This window comes from Dermacentor albipictus, chromosome 9, assembly GCF_038994185.2.
Source record: "Dermacentor albipictus isolate Rhodes 1998 colony chromosome 9, USDA_Dalb.pri_finalv2, whole genome shotgun sequence".
Taxonomy (NCBI): domain Eukaryota; kingdom Metazoa; phylum Arthropoda; class Arachnida; order Ixodida; family Ixodidae; genus Dermacentor; species Dermacentor albipictus.
In genome coordinates, this window is record NC_091829.1 from 28,236,304 (window position 1) to 28,258,789 (window position 22,486).

General features: G+C 44.8%; 1 protein-coding gene across 5 annotated transcripts in view; it reads left to right on the forward strand.

The window, feature by feature from the left end:
* LOC135917992 (phospholipase A1-like) overlaps positions 1-22,486 on the forward strand; it is a 66,699-nt gene that overhangs the window by 1,966 nt on the left and 42,247 nt on the right. For 3 of the 5 annotated variants that reach the window (XM_070525890.1, XM_065451650.1, XM_065451651.1), the window contains exons 2-3: positions 2,107-2,174; positions 7,987-8,117. The gene's annotated coding sequence lies outside the window, so the exon portion shown is untranslated. Of the gene's footprint in view, positions 1-2,106; positions 2,175-5,888; positions 5,988-7,986; positions 8,118-22,486 lie in introns of all 5 variants that reach the window. The other 2 variants (XM_065451648.1, XM_065451649.1) reach the window with 1 other exon arrangement.

The window sequence follows — 22,486 nt, forward strand, 5'->3', positions numbered from 1 at the left end:
TTCTCTGCACCTTCTGCACCTATTCACGGTGCACTGTACCTAGACGTTCGATTCCCCGAGGTGCAGCAGTGCACCCTGTACCCCCGTGCTCGATTGAACGGGGTTCAATGCAAGGTGCCGCCGCGGTGCACTGCACTCTTGAACCTTGCAGCGAGTGGGTGCAGCCCAGCACCCCCTGCACCTTTTCAGTTGTGGTACCGTGAACCTTTTTGTGAATCGAACACACCTTATATTAGACATTGTGCGTAGCTGAAACTATCAGGGCTAATGAAAAAATATTTTAACACTTTCACCTTCATAACCCCACTGACTTATTCTTAAAGTTTAAGAAAAATCTCTGCACCCAAATTCATCCCGAGTCTTAGCAGGTTATAACAGTCACCTTCATATTCGTGAATGTAGTTTTAGAAATTGTTCTGTCTTTTGCGGTCAAATCAATAAAGGGGAGTGCCTGTGCCATCAAGCACCATCAGCACGCAAGGAGGAACGATTGCCTGCATTATTACGTGAAAGTACAACTCGTAATCATTCTGTAGCTGGTTTATAAGCACGGAGCAGTTCCAAGTGTACATTTTGGAGGTCCTGACTGGTGTTGCAGAAGTCGCTGGGCACGGTCAACCAAAGGTGTGAATGAGCAAAGCCCCAACGGACTGCCTGCTCCGACTTGCAGGATTGCTTTTGTGCCTCTCGACGTCTCTCATAATTTAAATTCCGTACACAGACAGATTCTCAACACTTACCATGATAATGTGGCTTCAGAAGGAATTATCCAAGTGCGTTTCAACACCAAGGAAAACATAGTCACAGTGGAAGTAGCGACACTGGCTGCCTTAGAAAAATTTAAAACCGTGTGCATACCACTACACATAGACATCTGGTTGTACATTGTGTACGGTGGTTGCGCTAGGGCAGGTGTTAATTCCGCTGTGCAGGCAGCCATGACATATCGTCATGTACAGTAAAAGAAATGAAATGCTCGAATTGCGATGGACCCCATGAGGCCAATTCCAAGGATTGTCCTAAACGGAAGAATTAAATAAATATACTGATGCAAATGAGCAAGACAAGTATTCCCAAAAGGAGGCAGCAGCATCAGTGCAACACTGGAGGAGGAGACGAACCCGCCTTCGACGCGGACAAGCTGTAGGTCCAAATGAGAGCTCCCTGGCTCCAATTTCGCAGGTCCAGCGGAAGGTATTTGAATTGGCATCGGTAGATCTCTCCGAACTGTTGCTTCAAGCGAGCTGCAAAAGCTTGGGATCTAGTATATGGCGGCACTTCCCGCCGTGCACATGGGCCTTGGACTGTCAGCGCAAGCAAGCAAGGACAGTGCACTGAAAAATCAGCATCGGACTCTGTCATCAAGGCCATGCTGCTACGAATAATTGACGCCCTACAGTTGCTGCTGTCTGGTATAAATATGCCAGTTGCGCTAACAGTGGCAAAGATTATGAGAGCTATTAATAGTCTCCTAGCTACGCTGCAGTAACTTATACCTCTGCTCGTGAAGATCACTGTGCTGCGTTGTGAAGTGTACTCATATGCGTTGCACAGAAGCAGTATGCTGTGAAGCCCTTATCATCATCATATTTGCCATACCACCAACCTCCTTCCTCTTCACGTTCTGTCTCTGTTGTTCCCCCGGACCCCTTCCCCAGGGTGAAGTAGCAGGTTAGAGGCACTTCACTCAGGCCGACCTCTCCATCTTTTTGCCATTAAAAAATGTATCTCTCTCTTTGCTTCTTGAAAGAATGCCTCACTTCTGCAAGAGTTCACCTGCTCTGTCAGGTGCGAGAAACAAAGAGCTTTTGCATTCATCTACTGCCAAAATGCAACTGTCTTGTCCAGGAATGGGGATCTGTACAACCCGTATGCTACGTAGTTCCCAGTGTTCACATATCGCTCCAGAGAATTCATTGCAACAGATAGGTTGTGCATGTGGGAACGATTGTAGAATGCATAAATTTTCAATAGTTCTTAATATCTGAGCGTGCAACACAATAAGCGAGTTCTTTCTTAGGATGCATGTGCCACTGTCAGAATGCTGCACAGAAGAGAGGGCAGCACTGTCAATGTGTCATTATATGTCTCTTTACACATTCGCAGGCCTTTCAACATGGGCTGTACCATCAGTCTGCTATACCTGGTTGATCTGGTGCAGGTCAACCTGGAGAGTAAGGCATATTGCTCCTCTTATCCGTTTCAGTATAGCTTTTGACCCACTGTGGTTGCTCAGTGGCTATGGTGTTGGGCTGCTGAGCACCAGGTCGCGGGATCGAATCGGTGCCACGGTGGCCGCATTTCAATGGGGGTGAAATGCAGAAACATCCGTGTACTTAGATTTAGCTGCACGTTAAAGAACCCCAGGTGGTCAAAATTTTTAGAGTCCTCCACTACAGCGTGCCTCATAATCAGAAAGTGGTTTTGGCACATAAAACCCAATAAAAAAAAAGTATAGCTTTTTTTAAAACGCTATAACGCTAAGGGCCCCATGTCGCAGAAAATGCGGTGTCTGCTTTGGCGGCACTGTCCATGAGAGAGAAATTATCCCAAACCATGCAGACCTCTCTGCGTGGCACATAGGCATTACTGTACTAATTGAATTTCTCAAAGTATAAACATCGGAAAATTTGTAAAGCATGACTCACACAACCTGCTGATATGATAGCGTCGGATTGTGATTTGAATATATGAGAAAACATAATCCTGTTACATGGAAACTCAATCGCAAACTCCTTTTCTGGCTGTCGTTTGAGGCTTGGAACTGCTGTGCACTACCTTGGGGATCGGCCCAAGCAAGAGGCCGCATTTCTTCCAGAAATCTTGCCTTCATGCATAGTGTTCACCCTTCTCAGTGTTTTCCGGTAATAATACGGTTACATAAGCTGCAGTTGCCAGGAACTGTGAGAAGCAGTCAGGGATCACGTTCCAATTCATGAAGGCCAAGCATAAGCATCCTCCAATTTTTAAAGAGATGCTGCACCTCCAATGTCGTGTTTTTTTCTCTGATGTTAAACACCAACACAACACTTTATTTTTGCTTAAGCAGAAGGAGAAAAATTGGCACAGATAATGGCAAATGCACTCTTGGTGTAGTCCTCGCATTCCTGTCTTCCACAATGGGGCCGCTTCCATGATGCCCGCTTCCATGATGGTGCCACTGTGTCCGGGTTATAATCTGACATAGTCAAATTTGACTCTTTCTAGGATGACAAGCTGTCATCTTATGACTCGGGGCTTGACTTGTATTCGGAGTCGTAAGAGCCGCCGCTTCAATCAACAGTTTGATGTCCCTCGCAAGCAGCCATCTTAATGCGATCACATTTGTTTTTATTCTTTTTGTATAAACAAGTGTGTTTATGTATAGAAATGGATTACATTAGGCCTTCTTTTGGCAGTATTTTGCTTAACACAGTTATTGAGTGAGCTGGGTAGTTTGGGGACTTCTGTTTGTCTTCTATTAGGCTGAGTGCAAAAATATTTAGTTGAAAAAGTACCGACATGATATTCTTGTCTCTTCATTTTTTGTTGGTAAGTGATGCTCCTAGACTTCTAAATTGCATAAAAAATATATTGGCAAGCCTACGAGCGCCCTAAAAAAAATTAATATAATGGACTTTCTATAGCCATTTATGGTTTCGTTTCCCAGGAGGCTAGTGTGTCGTGATATCATAACCCAGAAGGTGGTCACATGGGAGCTGGACCTAGCGACATTATGATACTCGCTACAGCTTGGTTGCCTGGTATGCTGCGGCTACATCTGGGCTCACGATGAGTAGCAGCACAGAAGGTGATTGAGGAAGCATACACCCAAACCTGAGTACTGATGTTCTAATATATAGTGTTCTTATAACAATGCAGAAAAGGAAGCATTAATTCTGCATGTTCTTCAAGTAGAGAATCAACCATTGTGACAGATGGAACACGCTTTGCCAGACAAACAAGGTGTCCTGGCTCTCCTCTAAATATGGCAATTCAAAACTCTCTCTTTCCTGCATTCCCATGCACTGAACAGTATTGCAGCGCCACTATTCTCTCTACATGAATGTAACAAACTACTGTATTTACTCGAATAATGATCACATTAAGAAAGCATATTGATGCAAATTTAGCGTTGTGACATTACGCAGGGTAAAGTTTCCGAAAAAAAAAAAAAAACATTTTTTTCATCTCTCGTTTGCTGCGGGATGACAGCAGGTCAACAAACAGGTGGCTGTCGCTGTAACAGTGCGGGACGTCAAAACAAAAATGCCGGCCGACAGAGCAAGCTGTACTAGATTGTGGGAGTGGGTCCAATGAGGGCTTCGCGCTGAGGCATTTGTAATTGAAAATCCAGATGGCGCCACCATCCCGTTCTCCTGAAGAGACGCCGGCTGCACCGCCCAGCTGCATCGGAGCGTCCCGAACAGAAAGAAGTACGGCTGCGCTCGAACGCAGCATTGGAGCTGCGTTCGAGCGTGACCGTGTCTGTAGTAGCTGGAGCCACGCAATCAGATGGATTACATTTGTAGTTTGCTTTCCTTTTTAAACTTTATATGGGTGTTTTCACTGTGTTGTGGGGGAACGAAATAAATAAACTGCACGGTTTAATTAGGTGTTAAATAAAAATGGTTAAACCTTTGTTTTCTGCCTTTTTCAAGGCGACATATTGAATCGCTAACAAAATTTCCCAGATGCCCTAATAATGGCAGAAATTTGACATTTATGAAGAATGTAGGCCACGTTATTCGTTACGTGCAGGACATTTTTTTCGTTGGTTAATTGTGTGTTTTGAAAATATTTATGGCATAGCCGCTTTTTCCCCCTATTTTTATGGGTCATATGCCCGAGACGTAATTGGTTTTCCAGGTCCCCCTGAGTGAATAAAGCAAAACACATTGTTTATATTTGCTTCAGTTAGGAAGCATGTTATTGGTTGTCTATGTCTTCGACCTCATGCAGGTTTCCATTGTCACATGCCTCCAATGTCAATGACGATGCAGCTGATAGCTGTGTCATATTGTCTGCCATGGTCCCAAAGTTGCAGTGCTGTGCTTGTTTTTTTTAACTCGTGTAGAAACTGCTCAAAAGGCTCTGCCTCACCTTGACTTACGAGAACGGAAAATGTATCGCTTGTGGATTTCATTCTGTTGCTCCGTGCAGTATTCTTCGAACTTGGCAATCACAGTGTTGTAGTCTTCCTTGTTCTCTTCTCCGCTGAACACAAAATTATTAAAAACGTCCAAGGCTTCCTTCCCCGCCACGCTAAGGAGCAGGGCCGTCTTCACAGCATCCGACCTTGGATTGGCTTTGCATACTGTCGCTTGCAGAAAAAACTCGAAATGCTGACAAAGCCGCTTCCAGTTCCTTCTGCCATCCGCTGTCAGACGTAGCGGTTCAGGTTGCCTCAGGTGCTCCATGTTGTTGCTTCTCACGTTCACCTATCCCAGGTACCATTCCCTAGAGCTGGTAGCCTTGTATCCCACTTCTGACACCATGTTTCGTTCGCATGTGGAACGAATGGACTGGACAGCTGGGTTGTCAAGGAGCAAATCACAAACTCCTTTATTCTGCGTTGTTATTTATAGTCGAAGGTGGAAAGGATTAGTAACAGTGAGGGGCAGGTATATGCACGTGGCAATTGTGCATGTAGATAGCGCATGCGCTTTCATACAATAGCGGGGGCATCCTCTTTGATGACTGGCCTTCATCTGTTGCTTGTGAGGCCGTTCTCTTCTGCATGGGCCGCTCGCATGTGTGCTGCTCGTAGAAGTACTGCGGAAGATACTGCAAGATTGTGGATACCGGATCAGATCGTAACACAGGCTTTCCACAATGTGTAGATACTTCCTGGCCTTCAGTGATATGTACATAATGCCTCAGTATGTGTACTTTGCCTCAAATTGCAGCTCACAAATGGAGTCGGTGGCTTCCAAAGGGCAGATCGGTGCGGTGAATATTACGCTCCTGCACCCGGCGCCTTTCTTCATCTTCAGGGACTCTGAAAAGTGAGGGCTTGGCCTGACCTTTCAATCTACTGCATACGGTTTTGCAACCCACTACACAACAGTACTTTTTCCACCGAGGTGTACTAGACGTGCTCATCCTCTCATCCTTTGAACACACTGCCGAGTTGCTGAGTTACCAGACAAACTATAGACATGTGCGCGGGTCATCTGTGTGCATATACATTGTGCGGACAGCATCGTTTGACGAAGGTGACGAACCACCATTCATGGCAAAGCAGTAATTTTATTGTATTCTGTTTTTTTTTTTTGCACATGCTACATACAAAAAATCAATCCAAAAATCCAAGTACAACGGTGTGTTGAGCAGATTACAGCGTGTCGAGCAGACAGCAGCTCGGCTTCGCCATAACCGCCGCCGGGATGTGCGGTTCTGCCGGGCCCCTGAGGCACCGCATTGGCTGGTACTTAAGGAGAAGGTGGCGGCAGTGGCGCCACGAATTTAAACGTTTTTTTGCTTTACTCTCGCCGCTTGCCGTGGCCTCTGTTGGACTCGTGCCCCCATTCTGATACACTAGCCGAGCGCACTGAACACAACTTTTTTTTTCTTTTCGTGAGTACATTACGTGCATTCAAACGTTTTTTTCCATGCCAGTGATGAATGATATCGTTAATATCGGCATGTTTGCGGCAATAATATAGCCATGTAAACTTTGAGGGCGCAGAAACAGACATGGGCGTGCTCAGCCGTTTCAGACAAGCCCGTTTTAGCGAAATGATGGCTCCAGGCTGGGGCTGTTGATCACTTCGTCTCCAACTTGCTGTGATCCCTTAGCATACCTGCCAACTCTCCCGAATCTTCCATAAAGTTTACTAATTTAGGCCCATTCTATGATTTTATAAATGTTGTGTAAAGTGGACATCACTGCTCCGTAAATTGCATTCAGTCTGACGTGCGCAAATGGGATATGTGAGCTTAAAGCATGGAATAGTTACATTTGCGAGGATTCTGCAAAAGTCAGCATAAAGAAAAGTAGATTCTGTATGTGAAACGGGACATCACGGGGTTGCAAAAGAGATGCATACAAGAAAGAAATTTCCATGGTATCTGTGGTGCTGTTTTGTGACAGTGAAAGGTGCCATATACCAGAGGGGTATTTGCTTCAACCAAGTTTACTCAGACGTCTGAAGCTGGCAATATTGGCAACAGCGAAATTGCTGAAGAAGTCACCGTGGTCTAAAACAATGTGCTGCTTTTCAACCTTTTTCTAATACTGCTTGTAGTGTGCTAAAGGTAGATTATCATTAACAAATATATTCCCAAAAATGTGTCTGCAGAGGGCATACTAAAGCATGTAACCCCCTGGTTTGTCATGTACATTGGGATTTTTACAAATTCTAATGTTCAGAGGTTGGCAAGTGTGTCTTTGTCTTGTTTACACTTCCGATAGGCATTTGTTGACTTGCATGTTGTACTACAAATTTATTTTTCTGCCTCTGCTAGTTTTAGTTTCTTCTGCCAAGTTCTCTACCGATTCTCTCGCAGCTCAGTCTTGAGCCAGTGCTGCAATATTTTTTTGTGGAATCACATGAGTGTTAAAGCTTTGTTTGAGGGCACGTGTGCTCACGATGGTGAACTGGAGCTGCCATCGGCGGTGACCACCTTTAGGTAAAAGGATTCAAAGCTGGGCGAGTGGGTAGGCTTTTAGGAAAGTACTAGCAATGTGCAAGGTACAAAAGACGGTGCAATGTAAACAGCACAGACGCCGTTGTGTGCGTTGTGTCTTGCACCATCCTTTGTCTCCCTTGTGTGCTGCTACCATCTTTGCGTAAGCAGACAGGAGAGTTGGCTTCCAAGCTTGCCACCTCACGGCACTTTACACAATGTTTAGAGTTTCTGCTGACAAATTTCCTACATAGAGTGTAGTATAGATAATTTCTGCAAGATGTTTTATTTTTGCCAGAGATAGAATTTCCGAAGCGTTAGTCGCACCACGTGCTAAGCCATTGCATCTACCATATTCCCATTGTTACCGTGCAGGTTGACGTGGCGCAGAAGAAAATCCACATAGACTTTTCGTAGTGGCTCTGTGACTACGGTGTTCTGCATCGGAGCACGAGGTCACGGGTTCGATTCTCGACTGCATTCCGATGGGGCCAAATGCAGAAACGGTAATGACTAATTCGCGTCAGCTTGTTGTACCAATAGCAGCCCGCTCTCGGCACTCATGCATGTGGTTTTGTAGTTTGCATTTGTTTTGTTGTCATGAGGGCAGAGAATATTATTGCATACTTTTGCGTACTTTGAGAAAAAGTTTCTGTTCCTGTCTTACTCTAGGTTTCCGCTGAATACAAGGGCTAAAACATACATATTGACATGTACAAATTGTTTATCTATTTTGGCAACCATTTCTCACTAGCCAACCATGTTACTGTGTTATCGCTTGACACAAGACAAGCTTCATGTATCAGAACTCTCTCACCGATTCCACAGCGAGGGAACATTGTCTAAACAGATTGCATGCACTTAGCATATAGTGTTGTACAAACTGGAACTTATGTGAGCACCAGTGATTATGCTGGAACGTGCAATGAGTCATGTATAAATAGATGACACGCTTGACTTGTGGGCCAAATTCTGATGATCGATGACCATGCTCACTGCTATGTTGTGCTTGAGTGTTCAGGTTTGCCCAGTAAAAAGTTAGTTGGTGTTACTCGCATTTGTGGGGGCCACCATCTGATTTTTAGAATGAACATTACGTACAAAAGATCAGAAAGTAAAAAATGTATGGGAAGTTAATGGGGAGATAATGGAACGAACTTGGGAGTTATGTGTTAAGAACGGGGAGGCTATCAACCTGGATGGAGCCGTGCTCCGTTTTGCTTTTTATCTCAGGCAAATCCAATATCCTTGCTGAAATATATGTAAAAATATATTTAAAATGTAGAAATGCTTTCACTGTATCACCATCAAATTTCTTGCATTTCAGAGGGAAAGTAAAGTTTTATGGACTGCAGGAAGCATAAGTTTGATTTAGGCCTGTATAATTTTCCTGAAATGTTATTGAACATTGTTGGGTATATAAAAAAAAATTTCAAGGATGGAGTTGGGTCTGTAACTGCACCAAAAGCAGATATCACTGCTCTATAAACTGCATCTGACATGCACAAAGGGGATATACGAGCTTACAGCTCTCGTGGAATAGTTACATTTGCGAGGAATCTGCAGAAGTCAGAATAAAAAATAGTTGGTATACTTCAGAACGATGTAGAATAGTACATCAATTTTGTCTACTTTACATGTTTTCAGTAGGCGTAGCTTGCAGAATAGTGATATCGTTATTTAATCCAAAGTTGCGAAGTTGTAAGCTCGATGCTTTAGTTTTCATAAGTTTCATTGTCAAAAGTCATAAGACTTTTGACAATTATTGTAAAAGAAATGTTGGCCTAAATATATATTCAGTACAGTCGGTAGACTTCAATGTTTTTTTAAAAATGCTACTAACAACCAAATTTAATGCAGTGAATACCAAGCATAGTGGTTGAGCAGCTGTGCCAAATGGGCCAAATTCCACCAAGAACAGTCCTTTGTGCCATCCTGCTCCTCCAGAACAGCACTTTCTTGGAAGATTGCGAGACGCAAATGCTAAAGGAAGCATAGGAATGAGAGCCTTTGTCTGTTGATGCTGCCTCATTAGTGAAAATCAAACCTAAAGGGCACCGTCATCATCACCATCCACACTGCGGAAGTCAGTGGAGGGATGCAGTCTCACATATAGCCTATACCGAAGCAAGATGGCAAGCTGAGCGAGTTGAGTTGGATCACGGTGAGAGGCCGTGATAAAAACTGACGAGAGGCCCCACCACTCCCTGCGTGCTAGGAAAGTGTGGAGGAAGTTGCCTGGTATTTTTTGCTGTAGCAGCCATGTTGTTGGGGCACAATGGTGATTTTGTTAGGGCGGTGTGTGCTCGTGTGTGCTGTCTGTACCGTGGCAAAGGCGTCGTGTGTGCAGTATTGCGTCAGTCTCCCTGTTTTGTTCCGTCGTGTTATCTAAACCGTGCTCTCCTGGCTGTTGTGGCCAGGTGGGACTGGAAGAAGTAAAAAGCGTGAAATGAGCAGGCATGCAAGGCCGTGCACCACGTACCATGCCACGAATGAAGGACGATCTGGGAATATATTCGCCGTCTTTGGTGGATTCATGCTGTGTCATCCTAGACTGAAACCGCTGTGCTTCAGAATACGTATGATAAACGCCTTGCAGGTCAGTGACAGCTGTGTAGTGTTCCTGCTTTTGACAGCATACAATGCATTTGTGGCATGTAAAACAGCCATGCTGAATGATGGGAAAGAAGCAGCTGCTGTGAGCAATTGAGGGACGAACCCTCCTTACCATATATATCTGTGTGCACAAAGGGTGCAGGGAAGTGAAAGTTGGCCGTGCAATAATGTGCTAATTTGGGCTGGTTGGCAGATGTCTGAAGAAAACGAGTAACAATGCTGAACAACGGCACATGACTGACGAAGCGCATCATCTGTCTCAGTCATTCTCCGTTGTTCAGCACTGTTACTCATTTTCGGGGTGGAGGCAGTGCAGGAGCGAACAAGGCTCAAGAGAAGAATGTGCGCCTGTGCGCACATCAAACGGCTGATGGTCTCACGTAGGCCATGTCAATGCACTGACCGCATGCATACGTGCTTACTGTTCGTGCATACCACAGAACAGAACCGTGCGAACAATACACCTGAGGCCGCAGTCAGTGTATATAAACTTGTAAAGATGTTCTGCTCTGCTGGCCTCTTCATTGGTGCGCTGTAGCTCGCCGCATCTTCGCAGCATGTGGCTATCCAAAACTTGTTCAATAAAGTAAGATGATTCCTATAAAGCTAGGACCAGCATACGTGTTTGTTCTCATAAACTGCAGATAGGTTAGCCACAGGTCGTGATATGCGTAAAGTGTGCTGCCGGTCATCGCCTGCGCATTCTCACAGTGCTGTGAGAATGCACAGATTTGTTTTCAGAAAAGCCAGCAAACGTAGTGGTGACCGGCCTCACAGTCTAACTTGCGGAGTTCGTTATGAACTCGGCCCTCATCCTTGTCGTCGTGTCTCCGTCCGTGTCTTTTTGAGCTGCCGCCTTTTCAAATATGTACCAACCTGCCTAATTTACCACATTATAAACTTCTTTCAATGCTAGAGCACAATACTAGGACACATTGACTTGTCATTGTCATTGATGGTGTACACCGCGATTGGATCTATTGGTCACTGGCACACGTACATTTGCGCAGCCTGGCATGGTTGTGCCGAGAAATGTAAACGAGAGAGGAGAATCTGCCCCAACAAGATGGCGGAGTAATGCCAACTTCTAATGTCAGTGAGCTTTGCAAAGAGCGACGTCAGGGCCTCTGCTTGTTTCTTCCTTCCTCCACGGTTTGGATTAATTTTACTGCTTGAAATACCATAAACAAACTGGGACAAAATGAATACACAATACGGTGCTGACTGTCAGCTGAATTTATTAAGGAAGATTATACATATCATTCAAAACAAAGGTAGAAAACCAGACATATGCAGGACAAAGGGCAATCTCCAATGATGTAAGGAAAAGCTAGAACAATCAAGGTCGATGCAAGTAGAGAAATTCTTTCTTGGGAAGTATCACCAACAACTCAGTTATGCACGTGCTATCCCGAATTTTAATGTTGTAGGTTTTACCTTTGTGTCCTGTATGTTTATGTGTATGTGTGTAATTTTCCTTAATAAAATCATTTGAGAGTCATCACCCTGTTGTCTTGCATGCTTCATTTTGTCCCTGTTTGTTTGTGCTGTTTCACATGTTAAAATGAATAGACGATGCCATCAGTTCTCCATTTGTTCTTGTGTTGGATATCTCTCCTCTGGATGTTTCGATGGGCTACCTCTGTAGTGTCCTTTTGTTTGTGCTATTCGTGCTGCAGTTTTGGTATGCTCCGTACTACCAGCATGACACAGAGCTCGCTCAAGGGGGAGTTCAGATAAAAAATAAGCCTCGGATAATGTCCACTCGCTTATTACTTAGTGTAGTTGTGTAGTTGTTGATGAGCAAAACGAGAACAAGGTCAGAGCAGGAGCCAACATTTCGACAAATGGATTTATCTTTTTCAAGGTGACATCTGCTTTCCATGGCATAGTATCTCTAGGCAGGGTTCTTCTGAAGGAGAGAGGGGGTAGGGCAGGTGGGCAAGGCAACAACTGAGGGTATGTTAGCGGCAAGGGTGTAGAATTAAAAAGAAAGGTGTGCTATTCAACATTGGTGGAGGAATGTGAGGTAGCGCCGTGTGTCAGCCTGGTTGACGTGTTGCTGTAGGTTCCTTTCTTTCATGGAAGGGGCTTGGACTACAATGGGGGGTGGGGTGGGGGGGAATTATCTGCTCCGCTGGAGGTCATTGAACTATCGGCTCTCTGCAAGAGAATAAAGGAAGTGGCAGAAAATGGTGCTCATGGAAAAAGTAATGATAAAATGGAATAAATATATAAATAAAAAAAAGGAAGGGAGGAAAGAAACAAAAAAAAACAAGACATTAAGCAACCCAATAAAATATAACTAAGTGCTGTCGCTTACTTATTTAGAACCCTACCTATATGTACTGTGCCGAGGAAAGCATATGTCACCTTGAAAAAGACGAGTCCACTTGTCGAAACATTGGCTCCCACTTTTACCTTGTTCTCGTTACCCGCTGTGGTTGCTTAGCGGCTATGGTGTTGGGCTGCTAAGCACGAGGTCGCAGGATCGAATCCTGGCCACGGCGGCCGCATTTTGATGGAGGCGAAATGTGAAAACACCCGCGTACTTAGATTTAGGTGCATGTTAAAAAACCCCAGGTGGTCCAATTTCCCGGAGTCCCCCACTACGCCGTGCCTCATAATCAGAAAATGGTTTTGGCACGTTAAACCCCATAATCTACCTTGTTCTTGTTTTGCTTATCGTATTGAATTTCCATCTCCTGCCTTCCCCGTGTTTTCCATGTAGTGAACTGCTGACATATAGTTTGTTAATAAGTGGGAACCATCTTTGCAACCCTGCACAAATTGGAAGAACAAATTTCATAGTTGTAATTTAATCAGTCTTAATAAGTTGCATGGTACAGTTATCCAGCAGAGTTTGTGCGCATGAGAACAAACCTCTGGACATCGTTTCTGTAACTTCAATTTAACTAAGGAATAGTGCTTAACAATGGGACTAGGGAGATGACAGATACAAGCGCTGACTAGCGACCATACTGTTTATTCGCGCAGTGAAAGGCTATATATATGTGATGATCACCAAATGCATGGGACCATGACACGTGATGCATTTAAAATTCGTGATCAAGATATGGCAACATTTTCTCAAGCAGAGAAATAGACGGTTCACTGATTCATGTGTCACCATACTTATGAATAGTAAATGCTTCAAAAAGTTTTCCGTTCTTCATATCTTTTCTAGGAGATGCATTTGTCAAAATTTGGAAAGCATTTACAGTCGCACATGTGACTAGACGAGCGGCTACAAGGGGCGCACCCCTTAAGCGAGTTAGCATGTTTCCACTATCTATCGTTGATGCAATGACTCATTTGGCCGATATAGCAGCGGCCACATACTAACAAAGGAATTTTTTAAACTGCTTCCTTGGCACCTGTCATGTGGGGACAGGCGTGCTTTTTGTCACAGGGTTTTGTTATTTTGCTCTCTTGGTTGACCTTCTTACAGCATTCGTGTCTCTTCTCCCTTGGCCTGTTCTTAAGTGCTGTTCCCTCACAACAATATGTACTAACCACCCCAAGTTGACTGTTGACTTTGGCTTAGTCCTGCATGCCCTATACTCCATCGCAAAAGTGGTTTGCAGCACTGTGGAAGCTGAAGGACTCCTTAGACCAACAGGAAGGTAGAATGCCCCTTGAGATATGTTTCATCCATGCCCCATCGTCTTATCACCGCCACAGAAATTTGTGGTATACGACTTGCAAGCGCAAAAGTACTAACATGTCATTCGCTGCTGTAATGTATTATGTACCAAAGCAAAAATAGTCTTTAATCCCACCAATATTCAGACATTTATGCCCATAACTATATTGCACTGTGCAAGGACATTTTCTGCGCACGCCTCATACTTTCGGCTGTGCTGCAAATGACTTGTGTGATGGAGTATAGGGAATGGTCTTGTTGGTATGCTCTAGTTCTGCAAACTTTTTTGTTTTTACTTGTCTGAAGCTTGCCGAACACGCATTGCTTGTTACCAAGTCTAAATTATAGAAGCGATATTATAGCACAGTATATGCACAGTGAAGGCTATTCTATTAGAATACTATACTGAAACTGGTGATTTTAGAATGAATTCCTCATTGATGCACATGAAGCCGTCTCTGCTGTATATATCGAAAATTTCAGTTAAAATTGAAGCCGCACCAAGCGTGTAAATGTATGTTGGACACTGTGCCAAAACAAATTTTTGTTCACGCCAAGACCTGCGCGAACAGGCCAAATGGCTGTTCCACTGCTGCATGCAAAATATTTTTTCTCACATATTTAGACAGGAGCTTCTGAGGTAAAAAGTAGTTCAATGCGTTCAGCAGAACCGCAGTTATTAGCAAACACGGCCTCTGCTGTGCTCCCGTTCGTTCTTCAATGCTTTTTACTGCGAAGGCTACGGAGCAGTGGGGTGTGCCCACAGTGCTCCGTCTTCTAAATGTCACCGTGGTGCGCAGTTTAAATTTAATTTGGGATGTTAACGTAGATGCCGCGACTTCCATGTTTGGTGCCTAAGACGCGCTAAACATAAGTCAAACGCGGTTGTGCTCCGTGAGTTGCAGTGCGCTTAGCAAGTGACTCGTTGTGGCACCCCGCAGTTGCCGTTGTATCTACGCCATGTAGCCGACCGCAGCTTGATATCCGCTACCAGCCAATCGCAGCCGTCTAAGGGAATGACGAAATCGTGCATCCAGAAGAGAGTGAGAGCAGGGCCTTCTGTTGAAAAGAGAGCATTCGAAAGAAGGGTGACTTTGCGGTCCACTTGTGAGCTGCACGCACTGTAAACGACAGCAAAACTTGGCTGAGATGTTCACAGCAGCGTATGTTACCTGCAGACTATGTTATTTCACCGAGCCTGAGGGGTGGTTCAGGGTCCCTTAAAAAGTAGATCACCCATTGGCCACATAGGTTTTTATGAGCTCTCAGGTATGCCTTATCTTTCTGATGGCACAGCATTGACTGACTAGAGCTGCAATTCGGTGTCTGTTAGACCACATCTTAGATAAAACTGCTTTTACTGCATGTTTTATCACTTGGGATGTGAACGATCATTTTTCACTCTAATGCCTTATTCCAGAATGTGCAGCATATTGTACTGTACCAACGAAGACAACTAAGACCACACAGATGGTTTCCAAGGAAAAAAATTCTGACACTTTCAAGAAGAATGCGGGGGCAACCAAGGGGCACAATTTTTTTCAATGCTTAAGTATTTCTATGCCTGCCCAACAAGGAAACCCCTCTGTCTATTACATAAGACGAGATTGCTTTCGAGATAGGGCATGCGCGTCTTGCTTCAACATGAAGTGGCGAGAACACAGTGCACATGAAGCTATCAGCAGTTGGTGCACTCTGTCTCCATCGCAGATCGCTTTCCAGATGGGGCCTGCGTGGCGAGAACGCAGCTCACAGTCTATGCCAAAGTACAGTTGATCACAATTGATAATGGTTCAATGCGGATAGATAAGGTGCTAAAGAGTGATAACGGTTTATAATGACCGGTACGTCTTCAGCTCATCTGGCGCCACCACCTGCAGCAGTTTACTAACGTTATCAATTCACCTTGCGTTGCCATCTACAACAGTTCATGTCACCACAGTGCTCTTGTTTATACTGGTCGGATCAAGTTTCATAACATTGATAATAATGCCGAATTGTGTGGAGATGAGCAAATGCAACAATGCTTTCGTTGTCTAAGTACGCTTACGCATACTTAGACAACTCCCAGAGGAGTTTCTACACGAATTTTTTTAGTTGCAACTTCATGAAGCTTACAGACACTGAAGGCAAAGAAAACTAGAGAAATTAACTGTCCCTTTATAAAGTTAAAATGCAGGAATGATAAGCTAAAGGGAAGCTGAATCCACTTCTACATTTAGTTTGTGTTTAGTGTGCGATAGCCACCACCGTACCTCATCATCGTGCTATGCTAATGAGGTACGGTGGTGCAAAGCAACCATTTTAAAAGAAAGAAAGAAAGAAAAAAAAAAACCTGGCAAACTTTACAAACCTTTCTTCAAAGCTGCTGCCGAATCACTGACCAGTATCACAATAGGCAACTGCATTTTAAGTGTTTCAAGTTAAAGAGAACTTAAAGGTAAATATTAAGTCAAGCTAAAGTGATAGATTAATATCAAAAACGTATGAGGTGTCAATTTTATCCAGAACAGAGCTTTAGTAATCGAGAAATTGAGGTAACTGCAGGACACAATTTGAGATTCGCCTGGGATATTCAAGTACTAGCCCGATGATGTAGAAACTCCTGATTATAATTCTGCCACTAGTACTCAACCACTCATAATAAAAACAAAAAAAAAGAACTATTGCATTACATTATAACATGAAAGAAAATGCTACTTGTTTACTTCTATTTGGTCCTTAGAAAAAAGGACTCATTGACATTATTCTTGAGAATGACGTGGTCAGTCCAAAGGTTTAGTTTTCTCTCAACTCTGTGCTGCCTGCGCCTCCGTGTTTCAGTAGTTTCGTTATAGCGTAATGCTGTGCTGGCTTTTATGGTTTGCAATGCGCACACAAACTACAAGTTGCAGAGAATGTTACATCCATGTGATGTCGCAGGATGCCCAAACAGTCCACGCCATAGAGTTTCTCACAATATTACCTAGACAAAAACCTGGTGCTGTGACGCTGTTGTATGCATGAGAATGCCGTGAGATGGTGGCTTCGGATTGGCATCATTCTCGGAAAGCCATAGGCCTTGAAGGCACGCCTGGCTAGCACCATTTTGTCTCTCATTGTGGTTAATTTTATTACGACAGCAATTATACGGACACTCCAGGTGTATTTCCGCTGTCCTCATTGCTGTGATGTGCCGTATAAAGCCCAAGTGCGATAACACTGGCCGCACACCATGTGCTGTAGGTGCAAGTGAAAGTGTGCGAGGGTGAGAGCTGAGGCTTGATCTCGTGTTCGCAAGGAAGGAAGGCGGGAGGGAAGGCATGTGGGGGGGGGGGGGGGTAGCGTTCCTACTATGACGGCAGCTGTGTATAGTGTGGCTGCATGGGCTTTTTCTTCAAACAAGCTACGATGAGTACAGCATCTAGGTGCGCTGAGAGCTAATAGCTTCATGTGCGCTGTGTTCTCACCACTTAGCTCGTGGTGAAGCCAGAAGCAGCACAAAGGTCAATTCGTTCGCTGGTACACCCTTTGGTTCGTATTTTGCCTCACAACAGTAATCGTCGTCTACCTTGCTTGTGTTTCCTTTCTTGAAAACACTGCGCCTGCTACTTTCCTGTCGACAATGCTCTGTCATGCTGACAATGCGCATGTTGTTCATGACTTGGAAGTACTGGGCTTGCAGCATTAAACAGAGGAAATGCGGACAAGACAGATGATTATTATTGTGTAGCAAGATACGACCCAAAGGATGTCGTTTTGCTTAAAAGTGTAGTGACGCATTCTGATGGCATTCTTGCAATAGTAAATGTCCACATTAAGGCAAAAACCTCTGAAAACTTGGACAACAAGGCTTTCTCAATGCTGCTACGATTGGTCCTTCATAGGAATTACTTCGAATTTATTGGTATGCAGTTTCTTCGGATAAGCGGAACTGCAAGGGGAACAAAAATGGTGCCTAATTCGGCGAACATTTTCGTGGCATCAATTGATAAGCCTTTTCTTGTGTCGCAGCCAATGGGGCATCTGCGACCTTTTTTTTTTCCTTTGGCAACAGGATGGAACAAGTCTCCTAAAATTCCTATCAGATTTAATTCTGTTCTTCCATCTCATTCACACACAGTTATTCCAAAGCAAGCATAAATTTTGTGCACGTCGCGGTATGAATTGAAGGAGGTTCCATCTGCAGAATGTTGTACAGGTGTCGAAAAAAGTGGTATACTCCATGCAGCGGGAGCCAGAGCAGCGGCACACTGCATCGCGACGCCATCTACAGGTGGCATCTGGGATCGAGACAGCCAATGGGTGCCCTTTATTATCGGCAGACATGATCCCAGATGCTGCCTGTAGATGGCGTTGCGATGCAGTTTACCGTTGCTCCGGCTCCCGCTGCGTGGAGTATACCACTTTTGTCGGTGCCTGTACATTAGAAAGCTTGCCGACCGCCAACAATACCTACATTTCAAAAGTAGTCATTCTTTCCACTGCAAGATGAGCATTCCATACTCACAAGCTCATAGATATTGCTGTATTGGCTCTGGTGTCACTGAATTTGGTAGCCATAGCTGGAAGTTCAAGGAAGCCTTGATCCATAAAGACTATTGTCTAAAAATTTTATTATTATCCTATTAACAGAGCAGCTATCTTTGCCCCATCTTTAGACATCCACCACAAATGGTGTACTGTCACTGGAGGAATGTGAAGGACATCCTCACTAGATCCTGAAATACTACAGTGCATGAAGCTGAAGGCACATGAACACGGTGCTAAGAAAAGGGCCCATTGAAAAAGAAATGAAGTCAACTAGTGTTGCAATGCGTGCTTGTAGGTATGTGGCATTTTGGAAGACAGTAGTATCCCAAGACACCATACCGACAAACCTGCATCACAGCACCAGTTCACCAGATCCAAAACAGCTGGGACTGCAACGAAGAGTTCGGGCTGCCAGCCATACGGTAAACCGCCTTGCGAAGTGTGCAAACACGTGGCAGCATCCGACAGTGCTAAGGCGACTGTTATTGAATTCCCCTCTAAAATCTGAGATCTCTCAACTGTGACAGCAGCAATGTGATTTACATACTGCACTGTGACATCTGTGCCATATATGCAACACATTGACCAGGTAGAAACTTCATTCAGGCTGAGCTTCAGTAACCACAAAGTGCATGTTCATGGTGTGCCAAATCTCCCATTTTTAAAACACTTCCAGATCTAATTTGACCAAGTAGGAGTTGCATGCTCCAGTGTTGTTTTCACTCAAGCTGTCAACAAGAACGACAGGAGTTACACCTTGTTCATAAATTTTGTACATTTGCTTATGGCATAAACGTGAGCTTCAATGACTTCTTTTTTTAAAAAAGAATCTGGTATGCACTAAGAATGAGTGTACCGCATAGAGAGCCTGTTATCCTTTGCGTCTCTCGCTTTTCTCAATTTTGTTGGAGCTGTTACAAAACTTCTTGGAATTGGCCTCTTAGCCCCACTTTTACCGCAAGATGATACTTACAGCAAAACAGTGTCCTGCAGCGTCACACGTTCAAGGCCTGCCACAGTGTTAGTTTTAAGTCTTTTTCCCTTTTGTCAAAAAATACGAGGGGTAGGTATAACTGACTGTGCTACTCCATGTGCTCAATGAGAAGCTAGTGGGAGAGTCAGGAAGGGTCATTGATCCTGTAGGTCTATGTTGGGGCGGGGGGAAGAAGTCGTTTAGTAAAAAGAAGCAGTGGTGGAACAGTGGTGCCAGCTGCACCAAACTGCGCTGAGAGCTGTCCTTTGCACCATTCTGCACCAAAACTGCATCTTGGCAGAATATTGTGCCAAGCCTGCGACAAAGCGTGTATAAGAGTGAGACTTTCCTTCCGTCGATGCTCTGCAGCTAGCAAAACTGAAATCAAAACCAACAGCCTGCCATCATCTTCGTCATAGAAGGAAACAGAGGCCTGTGTCCATAGAGTCTCACTGTGTAGTGAGAAACATCAGAGTCGCCCGGTTCGTAATTTGCGCATTTTTCTTTGGCGGACGTACAATGTGGTGCCGCTGTACCGTCTTGCTGGTGCTTTATTTCGGTGTTCATCGAACCCGCCCACGTGGTACCACGGAGTTCGTCGGAAAAGGAAGTCATATGTAAGGATTAAAAAGAAAGCGTTTTCCATGTTTATGGGTGAATGCAGGGCTTTGCAATAGAGCTGCTGCGATAATAATTTCATGTGGTGCATAGTTAACGATGGTATTAGCGAATGAGGTTGAATGTGGTACACCACGAGAGCGGGCACTTCGATGGGTGCTGCCATGCTCGCTAGCACAAAGCTTTTGAATCGAGCTTGGGTTGCTGTTTCACCGAAATAGCGTCGCCGACACGAACGCAAATCCCTATTTGCATCTTGCGCATGTGCAGTGGCACTCGTGCTTCTCTTTTGTCCTCTATTCGAAATGTCAAGTCAAAAGTTCACGGCATGACATGAATATATTGCACGATGTCATGTTCAGCGCAGGCGCTTAGCCTTTGCCCACAAGCTGTGACAGGCGCAACTGCGTTGTATCCTGTGTTAATAAACGTGTTTGTTGATGATCTGTCTGTGCTGCCTTCTCTGCGCCGTATCGGTGAACCCGGCCGTGGCGCCCTTTGTGCATTGTGGTGTGGAAGGAGCATCGCGTCCTTTCCTGACTGTGCTTGCAGGGTAAGCTTCGCGCAAAGCCCTCTCCACAACACATTGACTATATCAGTTAAAATTTACATAGTACATGATAAGCGCATATGCGTTTGACCTTGTGCGAAAAGTGCATGCCGCCGTGCCAAATCGGCGTTTTTCCTGCACCAGGACCTGCGCTGAAAGGCGAAATGGCGGTTCCACCACCCCAAGAAGGCAACAGATGTGGGGACACTAGAAATAAGCCACATGCTTGCCGGCAATAACTAACACAGTGCAACAGAGCAGTACAACAGAGCTTTTCTGTGAATCTCGGCCAAAGCGCAAGCCATCCGCGTTTTGTAAAGTCATACCTGTCATTTTACCACTGCTGCTTGCAGTCAGTGTATGAGCACTTAATGTCAATTTCTCGAATGTCTTTTTATCCACAAGTAAAATTAGCCGTCTATTAAATGCTACTTGCAAGCAGCATTCAAGCAATAAAATTTGCCCTGTAATCTTCTTTTTACACAAAATGCACACGCTAAAACTGAAAGGATGTTAAGGTTTATCACACGGAAAGAGCACAGCAATAAGTTGGAAGCACTGGAAAACAACTGATTCACAAGGAATGGTGTTCACTGAGGTGACACATGGTCCACAGTTGCGTAGTGCTCCAGTCCACAAACAAACAAACAAAAATCTTTCGCAGTATAAACATGGAATCACCTTTTTCCCGCAAAAAGACATCAAGTGAGACGGGCAGGTTTCACAAGAACTCGTCTCGCATACACTGGCACGATCACGGCTGGTCTTGACGTCACTAGAATTTTCGTGGGGTTGTGCCGGACGGGTGACGGCTTCGTTGTCAGTTGACTACGCACTACACAGTCGACAGTATGACCTGTGTTGCCTGGCTGCCTGCTGGTGTTTGTCATGGGGTTCACATTGGACAAATAGCACCAGAACAAAGTAAGCTACTAAGTATTCTCGAGCAAACTTGGCGCTGTTTGCCCAATTCGAATGTCTATCGATAGCTCAATGTTTCGATGTCATGTGGTACGCTTTCGAAGTGAACTTTTCATTGGCAGGCAAGAGGCTTATTCTCCGAATGAACAACCCTAGCATGGCCGATGACAACCTCCGACTTCGTGACGAAATCAGTTTTTTCCCTTGTGCTTCCTTCGAAGGTGGCGCTTCAGCGAGCACCGCTGCGAGAACGCCCAAGGACACAAGGGGCACTCGAAGGGCTTGGCTCCTGAATGTGTGAGACTGTGGGCCATGAGATTCCCTTTCAGAGCGAATTGCCGGCCACATACGGTGCACGAAAAAGGCTTTTCACCCGTGTGAGTCGCCAGGTGTCTCCGTACGGCCGAGCGGTTGCTGAAGGTCTTCTCGCAGATGCCGCACATCCGGGAGTTGATGCCTGACCGCCGCCTGTGTCCACGCACTGCCCGCTGTGCCTCGGACCTGTCGCAGGCCCTACGAGACGACAATGAAAGAGTCTGTTATCCATGCACATTAGAGGCAAACTGCAACAAAATCTTGGACAGCATTAAAAGCCTAATTTAAGATGGTGTGTCTAGACATAGGGGAACCTTGGTGAAAAATTTCACATATGAAATATGTGTGGGAGCGTCATAAAAAGCTCGCAGAAGTAGTGGTTCTTGATACCGGGGCAAAAAAAATAAAGCACCATCACCGCGCATTAGAAGTGACGCACATCTTTGAACCAGCAGCCCTTTGGCATTAGTACCTCCGAGATAACCAGTGCCCGCAGCACGCCGAACAATCTTGGAGACGACGTACTGAGACTTGTGTCATATTTGCTAGCTCCTAGGTGCAAACTTCGTCTGCTTAGGTGCTGCTTAGAGGCTGCTAATGAAAAAGTTGTACAATTATTAGCCTGTTGCTTCGCCAGTGTTGCTTCAGTGGTATACGCTACCTATTTATAACCAATTTAGCGAAGTGAAATTTTGTGGCAGTTGGCCTTGCACGGAGGTGTGCA